The 15985-nt window shown below is 41.1% G+C and overlaps 1 protein-coding gene across 3 annotated transcripts in view; it reads right to left on the reverse strand.

Annotated features, from left to right (window-relative positions):
• The window catches only part of Oat (Ornithine aminotransferase precursor), a 72750-nt gene that overhangs the window by 19490 nt on the left and 37275 nt on the right, over positions 1 to 15985 (reverse strand). The window contains exon 1 of one of the 3 annotated variants that reach the window (XM_070100521.1): positions 4155 to 4308. The exons of 1 other annotated variant lie outside the window; for it this stretch is intronic. The gene's annotated coding sequence lies outside the window, so the exon portion shown is untranslated. Of the gene's footprint in view, positions 1 to 4045; positions 4309 to 15985 lie in introns of those variants that run through there. One more of the 3 variants, XM_070100522.1, reaches the window with a different exon arrangement.

The raw sequence follows: 15985 nt of genomic DNA on the forward strand, positions 1-15985 counted from the left end.
TCGGCAATTATTGATTCCATAAATTTTCCCACTATGGAGGTTAGGCTTATTGGTCTATAGTTCGAAGCTAAGGACCTGTCACCTGTTTTGAAAATAGGTATCACATTTGCCATTTTCCACTTATCTGGCACCATGCCAGTTTGTAGTGATATGTTGAAAAGATTAGCCAAAGGTGTGCTAAGCTCCTCTTTACATTCCTTTAGAACCCTTGCATACAGTTCATCAGGGCCTGGGGATTTGTTAGGTTTTAATTTATCTATTTGCCTAAGGACCATGTCACTTGTGACCCTAATAGTGCACAGTTTATTATCGTCCTGTTCTACATAATTTATCATTACTGGAATATCGCTGGTATCCTCCTGTGTAAAAACTGAGAGGAAGTATGTGTTAAAAATTCTACACATTTCCTTATCACTGTCAGTGAGCTGACCCGAGGAACTTTTGAGTGGGCCTATCTTGTCCCTGATCTTACTTCTGTATACCTGAAAGAATCTTTTTGGGTTAGTCTTCGATTCTTTTGCAACTTTAACCTCATAATCTCTTTTTGCTTTTCTAATTCCCTTTTTTATTTCTCTCTTTAACTGAATATATCGATTTCTTAATTGCCCCTCTCCTCTTTTGATTTGCCTATATATGCCTCTCTTTTGACCAATCAGATATTTTAATCTATTGTTCATCCATTTAGGATCATTTTTGTTTGATCTGATTTCCCTATTTGGAACATAATTTGACTGAGCAGCTAGAACTATGCCCTGGAAAGCATCATATCGGCAACCATCACCACCTACCTGACCCTTAGTCAGGTCATTCCAGTTCAGCCCACCTAAGTAATTTTTCAGTCCTATGAAATCAGCCAAGCGAAAGTCAGGGACGGAGACTTGATTGCCATTATTAGGGGAATTCCATGATATATTAAAACTGAGTGATTTGTGATCACTTTCCCCAAGCTCATCATTAACCTCAAGATTATTAATTAGTGTTTCCCTACTGGCAAGAACCAAGTCAAGGAGGTTATTTCCCCTAGTTGGCTCTGTCACAAACTGTTTTAAAAAACAATCCTGGATCGTATCAAGAAAGTCACCCGACTCTAAATTTCCTGTCAAATTGCTCCAGTCAATCTGTCTATAGTTGAAATCTCCCATTAGCACAACATTTTCGTATGTAGATGCCTTACGAATTTCGTCCCATAGAAGTTTACTGCACTCCCTATCAAGATTTGGGGCCCTGTAAATCACACCCAAAATTAGTTTTTCTCGGCCCTCGAGAAGCTGTAACCAAACAGATTCAGTGGCTGACGCTTCTAATTTAATATCTTGTCTAACACAACAATTTAAATTGTCTCTGACGTACATCGCTACTCCACCACCTTTCCTGTTGACCCTGTCAGTGTGGAATAATTTATAGCCTTGTATGTGACATTCAGAGGGCATCTCTCTATCTTTCAGATTGAGCCAGGTCTCTGTTATAGCAATAATATCTATGTTTCCTGCACTTGCAATTAATCTTAGCTCATCTATCTTATTTCTAACACTCCTGCTATTAGTATAGTAAACCTTAAGGGAGCTAGTCCCTTGCTGCCCTCTGCTGTCCCCCTTTGTTTGCTGACCTGTTCTATTGTCTTTATTTATAACTTCATGCTGAATGCCTTTTATACATTTACTGTTTCCAACCCTGGTGTTGCAACCTGCTTGTTTCCCTAACAACCTGTCGGTATTTTATACCATTTTAATGTTCAATCTACATGTACAAGGTATACAGTCCTAGCTGACATCAATGACATACTACTATATAGAAAGCCGCTTGTTATGCTGAGCATTTCGGGCAAATTAGGTCAGTTTTCTCCCAGGATGCGACCCACACCAGTCGACTAGTTAACTCCCAGGTAACCATTTTACTGATGGGTGAACATAGACAACCGGTGTAAGGAAACACGTCCTTTGTTTCTACCCCTTCGCCGGGAATCGAACCCGGACCTCTCATCGTGTGAAGCGAGAACTTTAGCCACCAGGCCACAGGGGACATATTTCTGACACGTGCAACTGCCTGTATTCTGAGCGATGGTGTTGGTGGTTGTGATGACCGACGATTTTAAACAGCTCCTGCGACGTAGTTGTGAGTCCTTGGCATCTTGTTGTTTTTATGAAAAGCGACGTCGAGTAAATTAGCCGTCAACACAAAAATAGTCCGGATAATAGACAAGGACGATACCATTCAACTTCGGGAAGAAAAAATGTCAGTTGCAGTTCAATGTGGAAGAAGCACAAAGTTCTAATTGTAAAGTAAAGGGACACAAGTGCACTAATGTGACATTTTATTGAACATCAAAATGGTATACAATACCGACAGGTTGTTAGGTAAGACACATATGCAACTGTTAGACAACTTTATTCCGAAACGTTTCGCCTACACAGTAGGCTTCTTCAGTCGAATACAGAAAATAGGCAGGAACAGTAGAGATGTGAAGACGATGTAATCAGTCCATCACCCTTGTAGTCGTAGAATTTGAGGTTGTCAGTCCCTCGGGACTGACAACCAGGCCGAGGGACTGACAACCTCAAATTCTACGACTACAAGGGTGATGGACTGATTACATCGTCTTCACATCTCTACTGTTCCTGCCTATTTTCTGTATTCGACTGAAGAAGCCTACTGTGTAGGCGAAACGTTTCGGAATAAAGTTGTCTAACTGTTGCATGTGTGTCTTACCTAATGACATTTTATTGTGGCAACGTTTCGCTCTCCAGAAGCTTTATCAACCGAAACGTTGCCACAATGTCACATTAGTTGAACTTGTGCCCTTTTACTTTACATATTGTGGATAATTCTACCAACATTATTACAAAGTTCTAACTTGGTAATAAAAGTAACAATCACACTTATAAACCAGGTGATGCAGAACTTGAGACTTTATTATGTAAATAATAAAGTCGTTGTCAGTACATAAGAACGAAGGAACACTGCAGAAGGCCTACTGGCCCATGCGAGGCAGGTCCAAGTCTCCTACCGGCTTAAGCCAATGCACCCAACCTAGTCAGGTCAGGTCACATTGACTTAAGGGAGGAACACGGCAACCGACCTGGTAGCACAAGCTATCAGGTCCAACTCACACCCACCCACATCCACTCATGTATTTATCCAACCTATTTTTAAAGCTACACAACGTTCTGGCCTCTATAACTGTACTCGGGAGTTTGTTCCACTCATCCACAACTCTATTACCAAACCAGTGCTTTCCTATATCCTTCCTGAATCTGAATTTTTCCAACATGTAATATGACACTAAGACAATAATGTACGAGTCGCCATAATAAAGTAAACAGATTAATTAAATGCCTAAGAACAAAGTCACAATACCGTGACTGAAACAATACACAAATAACCCGCACATAAGAGAGAGAGGAGCTTATGACGACGTTTCGGTCCGACATGTCGTGACTTGTAAATGGTCCAAGTTTCTCCTGTGTGCGGGTTATTTGTGTAGTTTGATTTATATCAAGAAGAACGAGACAACTGTGTAATATATGGGAATCATTATTGAGATGTACAGGTTTGATCCAAGTAAGGGGAGAGTAGCTGCAACTTCTTGGATCAAGAGCTCTTCATCAACATCAAAGAACATCCCCCCTGTCCACTCGCTCCCCCCCCCCTTCCAAACATCATTCATTGTATAGTTTATAGTGTTAAGTCAGCCATACGGCTGACTTAACACTACTGAAGCAAGTAATTCAGCCATGTGGCTGAATTATACATTGAATAATTATTTACATGTGAATTATTTACACAATTATTTACATGTGAATTATTTACGCTGAATAATCATTTACGTGTGAGTTATTTACATTGGAATTCTCTCTCTCCTCACTGGCACACTTTTTGGCACTGAGCAGCAAGTGACACATGTTGAAACTATGTCTAAATACTACTTGTTCTTCACCAAGTGTTATGTTCTATATTAACACAACATAACTCTATCGTTTTCTGGAAGTCGCACATTTCCTTAACGCTAACCTCAATTACGACTTTCTGTATTATATCGCTGGTGTACCTTTGTACTTTCTACACGAGCGAGATGATGTTATATGGCACTGAGATGACGATGACACCACCACAACTGCGACTGAGTACGAGGGGTCACATATAAAGAGGTCACCTACCTGAGCTCGCGAGCAACTCCTAGCTGAGAATAAAGCAATCTGGGCACTGCACTCACTAACTGGCTCTCAAGGGCCTTAATGTTGCCAGATAGTCTTTATCTGTCACAAGGAAAATTTCCATGTTCTAATTCTTGATATTATATACGTACTACATATAATTATAAGATGCTGTACTTTAATAATAATAATAATAATAATAATAATAATAATAATAATAATAATAATAATAATAATAATAATAATCTTTATTTCTACAAGTACATGACACAACTTATACAGACCATAGCTGACATCAGTCACATACTATATACAAAGTCTCTGGTTATGCACAGCATTTCCCGCAAATTAGGTCAATTTTCTCTCCAGGATGCGACCCACACCAGTTGACTAACACCCAGGTACCTATTTTGCTGCTAGGTGAACATGGACAGCAGGTGTCTTAAGGAAACACGTCCTGTTTCCACCCGTACCGGGGATCGAACCACGGACCTCAGTGTGTGAGCTGAGTGCGCTAACAATCAAGCTAGGGAGGGACACAAAATCATAACTAAGCGCTAAACCCACAAGGGTCATACTGCTGTACTTTAAAAATTAACTTCAATGGAAGATCTTATATACATCGAATCTCCTCCTGTACGGCTGGAAAACATTAGGGACGTGTTACCATAAGACACCTGTGGTCCCTGTCCCTGTTCACCCATCAGTTTAAAATGGGTACCTGGGTGTTGGTCGACTGGTGTGGGTCGCATCCTGGGACAAAACTGACCTAATTTGCCCGAAATGCTCTGCATAACAAGGGGCTTTCTATATAGCAGTATGTCATTGATGTCAGCTATGGTATGTATACCTTGTACATGTACTTGTAAAAATAAAGATTATTATTATTATTATTATATTATTATTATTATTATTATTATTATTATTATTATTATTATTATTATTATATTAACTAGACATCACAAGGACCACAACAGAAATAAGTCACTGACTTTTTTTTGGGTTATCTTAGTGGGTAATTTCACACATGCTGCTACGTATGACAAATTATGTAACTGTATTTATGTGTATTTATATCTGAATAAACTTTACACAAATAACCCGCACACAGGAGACAGGAGCTGCGACGACGTTTTGGTCCAACTTTAGACCATTTACAAAGCCTTTTTATTCTTCCCGAATAAACTTACTCACTGTAGGAGTGAGGAAGAGCCAGTTGTGAGTGTGAGGAAAGTTCGTGAGGCAGTGGGTACAATGAAAGTGGGTAAGGCAGTTGGAATTGATGGGATAAAGACAGAAATGTTTAAAAGCAGGTGGGGACATAGTTTTAGAGTGTTTGGTGCTATTATTTAATAAATGTATGGACGAGGGTAAGGTGCCGAGGGATTGGCAGCATGCATAGTTCCTTTGTATAAAGGCAAAGGGGACAAAAGAGAGTGAAAAAATTATAGGGGGATAAGTCTATTGAGTATACCCGATAAAGGGTATGGTAGAGTTATTATTAAAAGAATTAAGAGTAAGACGGAAAGAAGGATAGCAGTTGAAGAAGAAGGCTTTAGGAAAGGTAGGGGGTGTGTGGACCAGGTGTTTACAGTGAAACATATAGGTGAACAGTAATTAGGTAAGTCTAAAGAAGTTTTTGTGGCATTTATGGATCTGGAAAAGGCATATGACAGGGTGGATAGGGGGACAATGTGGCAGATGTTGCAGGTGTATGGTGTAGGAGGTAGGTTACTGAAAGCAGTGAAGAGTTTTACGAGGATAATGAGGCTCAGGTTAGAGTATGTAGGAGAGAGGGAGATTATTTCCCAGTAAAAGTAGGCCTTAGACAATGATGTGTGATGTCACTGTGGTTGTTCAATATATTTATAGATGGGGTTGTAAGAGAAGTAAATGCGAGGGTCTTGGCAAGAGGCGTGGAGTTAAAAGATAAAGAATCAAACACAATGTGGGAGTTGTCACAGTTGCTCTTTGCTGATGACACGGTGCTTTTGGGAGATTCTGAAGAGAAATTGCAGAGGTTGGTGGATGAATTTGGTAGGGTGTGTAAAAGAAGGAAATTAAAAGTGAATATAGGAAAGAGTAAGGTTATGAGGATAACAAAAATATTAGGTGACGAAAAATTGGATATCAGATGGGAGGGAGAGAGTATGGAGGAGGTCAATGTGTTCAGATATTTGGGAGTGGACGTGTCAGTAAATGGCTCTATGAAAAATGAGGTGAATCATAGAACTGATGAGGGAAAAAGGGTGAGCGGTTCACATAGGAGTCTGTGGAGACAAAGATCTTTGTCCTTGGAAGCAAAGAGGGGAATGGTAAGACACATATGCAACAGTTAGGTATCTTTATTTCGAAACGTTTCGCCTACTCAGTAGGCTTCTTCAGTCGAGTACAGAAAAGTTTTCTGTACTCGACTGAAGAAGCCTACTGCATAGGCGAAACGTTTCGAAATAAAGATACCTAACTGTTGCATATGTGTCTTACCTAACAACCTGTCGGTATTATATACCATTTTAATGTTCAAAGAGGGGAATGTACGAGAGTATAGTTTTACCAACGCTCTTATATGGGTATGAAGCATGGGCGATGAATGTTGCAGCGAGAAGGAAGTGGAGATGTCATGTCTGAGGGCAATGTGTGGTGAGAACACAATACAGAGAATTCGCAGTTTGGAAGTTAGGAGGAGGTGCAGGATTGCCAAAACTGTTGCCCAGAGGGCTGAGGAAGGGATGTTGAGGTGGTTCGGACATGTAGAGAGAATGGAAAGAAACAGAATGGCTTCGAGTGTATAAATTTGTAATGGAGGGAAGGCGGGGTAGGGGTCGGCCTAGGAAAGGTTAGAGGGAGGGGGTAAAGTAGGTTTTGCGTGCGAGGGGCTTGGACTTCCAGCAAGCGTGCATGAGCGTATTTGATAGGAGTGAATGGAGACAAATGGTTTTTAATACTTGACGTGCTGTTGGAGTGTGAGCAAAGTAACATTTATGAAGGGATTCAGGGAAACCGGCAGGCCGGACTTGAGTCCTGGAGATGGGAAGTACAGTGTCTACACTCTGCAGGAGGTGTGTTAATGTTGCAGTTTTATAACTAGTGTAAAGCACCCTTCTGGCAAGACAGTGATGGTGCGAATGATGAAAGTTTTTCTTTTTTGGGCCACCCTGCCTTGGTGGGAAACGGCCGATGTGTTAATAAAAAAAAAATAATAAACGTGTTTTTCCAAATCAATATATTTAACACTGGTATATACCAATGTTAAATATATTTTAAGACGGTAAACAATACATGTGTAAACAAAATATAATAAAATAACTGCAAACAAGTTAGACTAGTCAAATATGGTTGAAAGTTATACACAGTCCAGCATGACAGAGGTTATACAAGCTTAAGCATAACTGCGTCGTTGGGAGGCGACGGGGACCGTCACACAGAGTTATGTATTTCTTTAGAATTCCTCTAACAAATGTATTTGTGACCATTTGTGGATTTGTATTGCTGTACCTGTAAATTAGTGCACGTGTATTTAGCCACTAATAATTACTGGATGTACGACGCAGCGTCTACCTGGAAGGTATTCCAGGGGTCAGCGCCCCTGCGGCCCAGTCCCTGTCCAGACCTTCCGGTGAATTAGGGTCTAAACGTGTTAAGTACCACGTCATGCTTTCAAGCGAGATGAACAATGACTGGCAGTGTTGCTAGCGAGGTGTAAACAACTTATGAATTCTGGGCATAGTTGCAAGTGAGATCAACAACGAGTACAAGGCCAGAGAAGATATGATTACAACATAACAGATACACAGCAGTATTTGGTGTGCCAGAAAGGAACAAACTGTTAGAACCGTAAAGAAGAAAAAGGCACAATACCGTGACTGGAACAATACACAAATAACCCGCACATATGAGAGACCGAAACGTCGTCATGAGCCTCTCTCTATGTGCTGGTTATCCGAATACTGTTAGAACCGAGACACAAAAACGAAGTTTCACAGATGAACGTTCAAAACACAGAGGAACCACAGGGATCATAATTATAATAATAATAATAATAATTAATAATAATAATCTTTATTTCTACTATCATGTGGGGGTTCGAACACGTGGATAGGGTAAAGTAATACTCACGTAGGCTGGAAGTACGTATAATTATGGATAATGTGGGAAGCGCCCAAACAGCCGTGACCTGCCTCCTTGCTCACTCTCGTATAACTGACCGCCCACAGTACCCATATGTGGGGGTCTTTGAAATACTGCTGAGGTCAGCGGCAATATGAATACAGACAGTGACTCAGGCAGAGACGGTTGGTAGTGAGTCATCTACTGGTACACTGGTTACTACTACTGAGAGCTCGGCGACGCTAACGTATGTTGTCCCGACATACAACTAATACAAACTAGAGATGGCAGGTGTACAGCTTGGGTTGATTCTATACAATGTCAAAGTACACAACAATTGAACATTATAACATACATAAGTAGAACATTGGAATGGAATCAGCCCAAGCCGTACACCTGCCATCTCTAAGTTTGTATTAGTTGTATGTCGGGACGACATACGTTAGCGTCGCCGAGCTCTCAGTAGTAGTAACCAGTTACCAGTAACCAGTGTACCAGTAGATGACTCACTACCAACCGTCTCTGCCTGAGTCACTGTCTGTATTCATATTGTGCTGACCACAGCAGTATTCAAACACCCCCCTCACATATGGGTACTGGGGTTAGTCTTACGAGAGTGAGCAAGGAGGCAGGTCACGGCTGTTAGGGCGTTTCACACATTATCCGTAATATACGTACTTCCAGCCTACGTGAGTATTTCTTTACCCTATCCACGTGTTCGAACCCCACATGATAAATGGTGGCATCGGTGTGGAGCGTGGATTTAAGCTTTTTTAAGGGTATTTCAAGACATTAGAAGACTGTGAGTAGCCGGCGGGTCAAAAGGTGAACTGTCTCACCCACTCCAGCTACTCGCTCCCCTCACAACCTCCACCCTGTAGCCTGCAAGCCTGTTGCAGCTGTTTTTCAAGCTTCCTGGCTTAGTTCGTGTGCTAATTGCTTCAATCTCCGAGGGGTTGACCCGGATTTTGCAATTAAACCAGTCAGTAAGCCAGACTGTGGAAGTGAATGCCAGTCAGCCTATCATCCAGCCTGTCTCCTGTCATCCACCTGCTCCTCCATGCTGTGTGCATCGTTACACGTCTTCCAGTCAGCCATTCTCGTGGGTTAAGCCAGTCAGCCAACCCAGCTTCTAACCCAGCTGAGAGAGAGAAGTAAGCCACGCAAGTTCCTCTGGAAGTTCCTCTGAAGTATTGTCTTATATATCGCTTTGTGCTCCCAGTTGGATGCTAAGAGTGTTTTCACCATTCCTGTGGCATAGAGTGGCTTATCAAGCCACCTTCGTGGGTAGTGAGTGGAGTGAGCGCCAGCGAGAGTCACACCCACCACCACCACCCACCTCATCTACCTGTGGTTGTTTGCACCCTTGTACCGGGTCCTAATACTGTTTTGGCTCACATAATTGGTCAAGATTGTAGCTGAGCGCCGACGATAAAGCCAATTATGTGAGTTCACCGAGAAAGCGCATTTCTTCACGACGACAGTGTGAGTGTATGTGGAGTCATCACCGCGCATGACAACCTTCCTCATTACCAGTCATCCCGTCTACTCCTCCAGACTTCAGTGATAATTTTCTGTTTAGAGACATTTTTCTTGCATTTAAAGACATTTGAGTGTGTGAGACATTTATAGTGAATTTCTTGTGTACTCTAAGCCTTGTGTTTTCAGTGTAGACTCAGTGTTTCTTTGACTCATTATTTTTGCAATATTTTTCAGTGTTATCGCTCATCTCATACTTTTTTTTATCTGTGTTTTTTTATGCTACTCTCTGTCTGTAGTAAGTATTATTGTGTAGTGTACCAGTCAGTCACTCCGTGTGAAGTGATTCATTTTTTATTGTATTCTTTCAGCATTGTATTCTCCAGTAATTGTCATTGTATTTCATGCAGTGATATTCACCCCAGTATACCAAATTATCCATTTATTTCTATGTGTACCTTTTTTCGTATGCCAGCAGTGTCTCATTCCTCTAATTTTTTCGCAGACTGTGTACCATTAATTTTGCCAGCAAATTTTTGTCATATCAGTCACAGCAAGATTTTGTTGTAAGAATATACTAAAATAATGAATACGTGATTAAGTGTTGTGTGCCCCGCACTTGTAAGTGTTACACTTCTCGTTTTGTTCCTTTGTTTTATTTTTATTCATATTGTTCATATTTCTTTGAACAAATTCACTCTTGATGTAATTTCAATTACTTTTAACGTAAAATGTTTTCTTTACTCTGAGTAAATTGTTTTGTCTAATTTACAATTAAGAGTTAAAGTGTTCGATCAGTTTTTCTTCATATTTTTTATTATTTAACCTGAGTTTTCCCAGTGAGACTTTATTGCAGTGATTATTTCTACACCTTATTTTGTTGCACTTGTTCTGCAGTGAATTATTTTGTTGAACTTGTTCTGCAGTGAATTACTTTCTTTTATTGATATTTTTTATGCATTATTATTCTCAGTTCATTATTGCATCTTGTTTTTCATTTTTTTAATTTTCCTGATGTTGTCTTTGCATTATATTTTAATTTTGTTTATGCATTCTTAGAAAATATTTAAATTTCCCAGTTATCTCTATTATTATTTTATTATATTATCACACCGGCCGATTCCCACCAAGGCAGGGTGGCCCGAAAAAGAAAAACTTTCACCATCATTCACTCCATCACTGTCTTGCCAGAAGGGTGCTTTATACTACAGTTTTTAAACTGCAACATTAACACCCCTCCTTCAGAGTGCAGGCACTGTACTTCCCATCTCCAGGACTCAAGTCCGGCCTGCCGGTTTCCCTGAATCCCTTCATAAATGTTACTTTGCTCACACTCCAACAGCACGTCAAGTATTAAAAACCATTTGTCTCCATTCACTCCTATCAAACACGCTCACGCATGCCTGCTGGAAGTCCAAGCCCCTCGCACACAAAACCTCCTTTACCCCCTCCCTCCAACCCTTCCTAGGCCGACCCCTACCCCGCCTTCCTTCCACTACAGACTGATACACTCTTGAAGTCATTCTGTTTCGCTCCATTCTCTCTACATGTCCGAACCACCTCAACAACCCTTCCTCAGCCCTCTGGACAACAGTTTTGGTAATCCCGCACCTCCTCCTAACTTCCAAACTACGAATTCTCTGCATTATATTCACACCACACATTGCCCTCAGACATGACATCTCCACTGCCTCCAGCCTTCTCCTCGCTGCAACATTCATCACCCACGCTTCACACCCATATAAGAGCGTTGGTAAAACTATACTCTCATACATTCCCCTCTTTGCCTCCAAGGACAAAGTTCTTTGTCTCCACAGACTCCTAAGTGCACCACTCACTCTTTTTCCCTCATCAATTCTATGATTCACCTCATCTTTCATAGACCCATCCGCTGACACGTCCACTCTCTAGTTGCATACAATTTAGTGATTTTATTTTCTACTTTTTACATTGATTTAAAATTTTCTTAATTAATTTCTTTATTAGCAAGAGTAAAGACAGCTCATTTTGAATTTAATTCAGTCTCCAGTAATATTTTAACTTGTAAATTTCAATGTAATTTTTATCTTGGCCAACAGTTCTTTACATTGAGTTGTTCTTCCTCTTGCAGTGTATCTTAGACATTTTTTTTATTACTTCTGCAGAATTAGTTGCATCTCTTTTATTTCAATTTTAGCATTTTGTATCATTTTTATTGTTCTTTATTGCCTTATTTGTTCTCGTGCAACTTCTTTGCCATTATGTCTCACATACCGTCAAGTGATACTTTAGTGAATGTCGACACTCAGACCTCTCAGGCTGCTCCTGTCATCAGTCCTCACAATTCCTTAGCGACTGACAGACCGACCCAGACACCGAGATACTATAGTTATACTCGTGATTCCCTTGATGCGTTACCTTTATTCAATGGCCATGTACATAGTCTTGAAGCATGGTTTGCGGCCATTCGTTCTCGTGCTGGTGCTCTAGTTGAAGGTCCTCCTTCAGAGGAAAGTCTTATCAGACTTGCTAAAGAAGCTCTTCATCGATCCCCTGCTGCTGTTCACGTTGTTGATCTCCTTGATATGCGTGACTTCAGGAATCTTACTAAGTGGTCACAATATGAGGAACTGATTCGTTCTTTCCTTGTCCCAGTAAAAACAGTTGATCCATATGTCGTTCTTAGGGAACTAGTGAATGCTACACCCATGAGTAATGAATCGTTGAGTGCATTTGCTGTTAGATTAGACAAACTTTTATCATCATTTATCAATGCTGTCCAGTCCTCAGCTTTTCTCCCTGAAGAGGCTAAACCATTTACAGAATCGCTTGCTAAAATAGCAGCTTTTGGAGCAATCAAAGAACTAATGCCGCCTGCTTCCGTGTGTGCTTATGAGGCTCATCCTCCAACTGTGACGATGGAACCACTTACAGCCTTAAATCATGTACGTTCCTTGTGCCCCCAGGGTACTTTCCCATGTATCAAAAGTAATTTCACACATATGCCTCAGTCTGCACCACCTCTTGTTTGCGCCACAGAGACAAATTGTGGTCGTCAACCATCTCAGCGATCACCAAGGACCAGTTATAAACCTCGTAGTATTCATAGTACATTCAGTAACCATAGTCGGCGGACTTGTTATAACTGTGGTCTCCGTGGCCATATTGCAATTAATTGTCCTGATAGTTACCCTAAGAGACGTCGTACTGATGATGAGTACCCAGATCTTCCCTACTGTACTTATCATAGAATACATGGACATGACACATCTGAGTGCAATGCTCTCTATAACCTTCAGTACTCTAGGTCTTTCCGTGGCCGTTCCAACTGCAGAACCCGTAGAGGAAACAGATATCGTGGTTCTCAAAATAACCAGAACCAGGCTTATTCTTCCAATTCTCAAAATAACCAGAACCAGGCTTATTCTTCCAATTCTCAAAATAACCAGAACCAGGCTTATTCTTCCAATTCTCAAAATAACCAGAACCAGGCTTATTCTTCCAATTCTCAAACTAACCAGAACCAGGCGCATTCTTCCAATTCGGGGGAATTCGAGCGCCCCAGTCAAACCGTCCCATGGTGACAGTAGGTGATAATGAGTACACCATCCCCGTTCACAATTCCTTTGAAGCCTTAAGCAGTCTCGAGAATGACAAACCTGCTGATGTTGCTTCACATGTCTCTGACATAGATGATTTTGGGGATGAAGTGGAACAAATCTTTTCTGATGACAAACCACCTTTTTGTTTGCACATAACTTCCAATGCAACCATAGGCCCTATAGTGCAAGCATCTGTTCATAATGCGCCCGTTCATTTGTTCATGGACTCTGGTGCGCAAGTCAATATTATTAGGTCTAGTTTGTTTAAGGATAAGCAGTTACGACATGTCCTTCTCGTAGAACCGACTCATGTGTCCTCCCTTAGTGGAGTAGCTGGTTCTCACCTGCGTGTCCGAGGTCGGACTTCCCTAACTTTTTCTATCCAAGGTAGAGACTTCACTGCTTCCTTCCTTGTTGTCGACCAGATTACTTTCCCTGGTGACCTTCTACTGGGCTTTGCTTCCATGCGAGACTTACGCATTGTGCTCGACCCTTATCGATGGCATGCCCAAATTGATGACTTAATCGTACCATTTTGGGGTTACCAGCTTGGATCCGAGATCTGCCATACTGCCGCAGAGTATGACACTCAAATTAAGTCCTTACAGGCCAGTGCATTTTCCAGTAGCGTACCCAAGCGGTCAGGCACTAGTAATACTGTCACTCCTGTCTGGACTTTCAGATTGTGATCCCATCCTAGTTGACAGTAATCAGTGCATTGTAAGAAGTTATTTCTCGAGTAACTTCCACGTTGTTAACGTTTGTAAGTGAAGTTTATAGCTGATACCTCGTGTCACTGTGTGCGACTCAGATTGAATATCAGCATTGTTCACCGTGTTCATTTCTTTTCTCCTGTGCTTGCAGTTTGAGATAGTAGATTCGTTCTCCCTTGTTCATATTGCGTGTTATAGCGTTAATTTTTTTCAACCGGGGGGAGTCATCCACTCCACCAAGTTTGTTCATTCCTCCAGTAAGAAAGAACCGATCCCTTGTGTTCTGGTAATTCGATTCCTGCTCCAGGAAGATCTTATTCTGACTGTGAAGCCACCAGCACCCATCAGTGACTTTGTCATGAACCAAGAATTACTGTATCGAACAGCCGAGTTGGGTACTCCTAGCAGAAGAGTATACCAGTTAGTAATTCCACAGTCACTAGTGAATGTAGCCTTACAGCTAGTTCACGATGTACCAGGTGTTGCACACCCTGGTATGGATCGTTCAGTAAAACAAGCCAGATTGAAATACTTTTGGCCTCGTATGGCAACTGGTATTTCTGAGTATGTTAAGAAATGTAGTGTCTGCATGCAACATAAAGGTAATGCTAATGGTCCTAATCCAATCCAAGTATATCCAACTACTAGCGAACCTTGGGAAAGAGTTGCGCTAGATTTGTTAACTAATTTCCAATGTTCCCTCCAAGGCAACAAACATCTGTGTGTTATGGTAGACCATTTCACCAAATATTGTGAGTTAGTTCCTATTGCAGATAAGACTGCCGAGTCAGTAGCTAAAGCGTTTGAACATTAAAATGGTATAAAATACCGACAGGTTGTTAGGTAAGACACATATGCAACAGTTAGGTATCTTTATTTCGAAACGTTTCGCCTACACAGTAGGCTTCTTCAGTCGAGTACAGAAAAGTTGATAGAAGCGGAAGATACTTGAAGACGATGTAATCAGTCCATCACCCTTAAAGTTTTGAGGTGGTCAGTCCCTCAGTCTGGAGAAGAGCATTGTTCCATAGTATGAAACAATATGGAGATGAAGTGACAGGATGGAGCCTAATATAGCGCCAAGAGGTGAGACGTAGGTCACTAGAAGAGGTAAGAACTCAGGTGTTGGGAGGTCAGGTCCCTCTCAAAACTTTAAGGGTGATGGACTGATTACATCGTCTTCAAGTATCTTCTGCTTCTATCAACTTTTCTGTACTCGACTGAAGAAGCCTACTGTGTAGGCGAAACGTTTCGAAATAAAGATACCTAACTGTTGCATATGTGTCTTACCTAACAGCTAAAGCGTTTAAAGAACGCATTACCTGCAGGCATACCACCCCTAAGTCCCTAGTAACAGATAATGGAGGTGAATTCTGTAATGAGATTCTTGAAAATTTGTGTACCTTGTACAAGATCTCTAAATCCACCATTGTTCCTCATCATCCTGCCAGCAATGGGTTAGCGGAAAGAACCAATAAAAAAGTACTTGATGTCTTGAGAGCCACTATCAATCCCAACAGTGAAACTTGGGATGAAGTTATACCTGATGTGCAGTGTGCTATAAATTCTGCTTACAATGTTTCTATAGGTGACACTCCACATTATGCATTGTACGGTGTAGATAAACGTTTGCCTTATGAGTTATATTCTAATCCGAAACCAAATTACAACCCTGATGATTTCATAGCAACTCGTACCAGCTTAGCTCCAAGTGTTTTTAGAAGAATTCGTGAAACACTTCATAAATCAACAGCAGAATTTACAAGAGTCGCAAACACTCGAGCAAAGCCATCCAAAATCAAAGTAGGTTCGAGAGTTATGCTGATTAACTAACGTCTGCAATGCCAAAGCTTGATCAAAAGTTTGTTGGTCCTTATCGAGTAGTTGAACATATCACTGGTAATAAGTATAAGGTTAGAGAGATTAGTACTGGTCAGTATAAAGAATCGCATTT

The sequence above is a fragment of the Cherax quadricarinatus genome, chromosome 73 (assembly GCF_038502225.1).
Source record: "Cherax quadricarinatus isolate ZL_2023a chromosome 73, ASM3850222v1, whole genome shotgun sequence".
Classification (NCBI taxonomy): domain Eukaryota; kingdom Metazoa; phylum Arthropoda; class Malacostraca; order Decapoda; family Parastacidae; genus Cherax; species Cherax quadricarinatus.